Source organism: Lampris incognitus, chromosome 18, assembly GCF_029633865.1.
Source record: "Lampris incognitus isolate fLamInc1 chromosome 18, fLamInc1.hap2, whole genome shotgun sequence".
Lineage (NCBI taxonomy): Eukaryota > Metazoa > Chordata > Actinopteri > Lampriformes > Lampridae > Lampris > Lampris incognitus.
In genome coordinates, this window is record NC_079228.1 from 19,740,607 (window position 1) to 19,743,417 (window position 2,811).

Below are 2,811 nucleotides of genomic sequence, written 5' to 3' on the forward strand. Positions count from 1 at the left end.
CGGGTTGGACTTCCCAGCGACATGCCTCACGTTGGTGGTAAACTCTGAGATGTAGGCCAACTGTCGCTGCTGGCGGGGTGACCACGGCTCTGCCACCTTGGCCATCGCGAACACCAGCGGTTTGTGATCGACGAAAGCCGTGAACTGACGGCCCTCCAGTAGGAAACGAAAGTGCCTAACAGCGAGGAAAAGGCCAAGCAGCTCACGATCAAAGGTGCTGTATTTGCGCTCTCTCAGGTTCAACTGCCGGCTGAAGAAGGCAAGCGCCTGCCACGCACTGCTCACCCACTGCTCGTAAACCGCGCCGACAGCGTAGTCCGAAGCATCCGTCGTGATGGCAATGGGCGCTCCAGACACAGGGTGTGCCAGCATCGCCGCGTCAGCCAGGGCGGCCTTCACATCCTTAAAAGCCGTGTCCCTCTCTGCAGACCAGTCCACAGCGTGTTTGGGGGCTGTGCCCTTCGGAGCCTCATATAGGGGGAGGAGGAGATCGGCAGCCCGGGGGATAAACCGGTGGTAGAAGGACACCATGCCAATGAACTCCCGGAGGGACTGGGCCGTGTGTGGGCGTGGAAAGTCTGCGACGGCCTCCACCTCAGATGGAAGGGGGGCCGCCCCGTCCTTGGTGACCCGGTGGCCCAGGAAGTTGATGGTGCTCAGACCAAACTGGCATTTGGCCGGGTTATCTATCAACCCGTGCAGGCTTAGTCTCTCAAAAAGGGCTCTGAGGTGGGACAAGTGCTCGGACACAGAGGTGCTAGCGACCAGGATGTCATCCAGGTACACAAAGAGGAAAGGCAGGTCCCGCAACACTGAGTCCATGAGGCGTTGGAAGGACTGCGCGGCGTTCTTAAGCCCAAATGGCATGCGCAGGAACTCGAACAGTCCGAACGGAGTTGTCACAGCCGTTTTGGGGACATCAGCGGGATGGACGGGCACCTGGTGGTATCCACGGACGAGGTCCACCTTGGAAAAGATCACTTTCCCAGCCAGGTGGGCGGAGAAATCTTGGATATGAGGGACCGGGTAGCGGTCCGGTGTTGTTGCGTCATTGAGCCGACGGTAGTCACCACATGGATGCCACCCACCGCCAGGCTTAGGCACTATGTGGAGGGGTGAAGCCCACGGGCTGCTGGAGCGACGGATGATGCCGAGGCACTCCATGTTCTCAAACTCCACCTTGGCGACAGAGCGCTTGGTCGGGTCGAGGCGCCGAGCTTGGGCGTGCACCGGCGGGCCGGTGGTAACGATGTGGTGCTCAACCCCATGTTTGGTCGTAGATGACGGAATGTGGACTGAGTGAGGTCAGGGAACTCGGAGAGAAGATGGAGAAACACGTCCTCATTGGAGAGCATGCTGGACAGCCTGACGGAGCCTGTATCGCTGTGTGCACATGCGTGTGAAGCGAAGCTGACGGCGTCAATCAGGCGTCGATTCCTGACGTCCACCAACAGCCCATGAGCACAAAGGAAATCTGCACCGAGGAGGGGAAATGCCACGTCGGCGGTGACAAAATCCCAGCTGAACCGCTGTCCGTTAAAACACATGTCAATGTGCCTCGTGCTGTACGTACGGATAGAGCTGCCGTTAGCAGCTTCCATGGGAGGGCCGTGAGCGCCCGACAGGGCGTCCGCACTCGATGCAGGTACGGCACTTCTCTGCGCCCCAGTGTCGCATAGGAAACGCCGCCCCGAGATGGAGTCTCGCAGGAAAGTAGCCTGTTGTCCTCCACGCCGACGCCCATGGCCGACGAGCTGATATTACACGGGGAGGTGCACTTTTTCGCCTTGGCCCCGAACTTTGCATGGTACAAGCACAGGCCAGGCTCCTGTCGCCGACCGGGGGTTGCCGCGGCGACCACCATGGAGTCACCAGGTGGTGGCGTGTGGGGGTGGGCAGGGGTGAGCGCGGACGCGCAGTGCTGCTGTTGGCTGGCCAGGAAGAACTTGTCAGCTTCTTCAGCTAGCTTGCGGCAATCGGTAATGCTGGTGTTAGCCAAAGCGGCCCGCACCTGAGCAGGCAGTTGTCGCAGAAATAGTTGTACAAAGAGGAAATCAGGTGTGTGCGCCGGTCCCAGCCGATTCAGCATTTTGTCCATGAGCTCGGATGGCTTGCTGTCACCCAAGCCTTGCAGAGAAAAGAGACGGTGGGCCCTCTCGGCGTCGGAAAGTTCAAAAATCTTCAAGAGGTGGTCTTTGAGCCCCTTGTATTTGTCTGCCGCCGGAGGATTTGTAAGGAGACTCACCACTCTAGTTGCAGTCGAACACCCGTGCGCCGATACCACGTAGTAGTATTTAGTAGCATCATCCGTTATTTTGCGGATGATGCTACTTTCTCTTTCAAATGTGCAGTGTTGGCGGCAATGACGGTCACAGTAGAAAACTGTCAAGTCACTCGGACAAAAAATATGGCGGCGGACATTTCGGAAGTGACGTTTTGGTACCCGTGAATCAAAGTGGGTAGTGGGTATCACTTGTCAACCTATTGTCTCCCTCCTGGAGCATTTGTTACCTCTTCCTAGGCTGCATCTAAATTTGCTGCTTTTGATAGTAAGTTATTCCCTGAGTGCAAGACAGTGTCAGCCCCAGTTCTAGACCACACAAATGGGGGGGGGGGGGGCTATGAGATATTTTGTGGGGGCAGCTTGGGTTTCTTTGGTTCAAAACAAAACAAAACATTGTGCCTTTCACAGATAAGGCTCAAAGACAATGTTATGTTGAACTGAGGCCACAAGCTACCTGTCAAGATCAGGCCAGCAAAAGGCAAGCAAAAGAGAAGGTCTGTCTGACAATGCAATAAAGTACAGCAGCT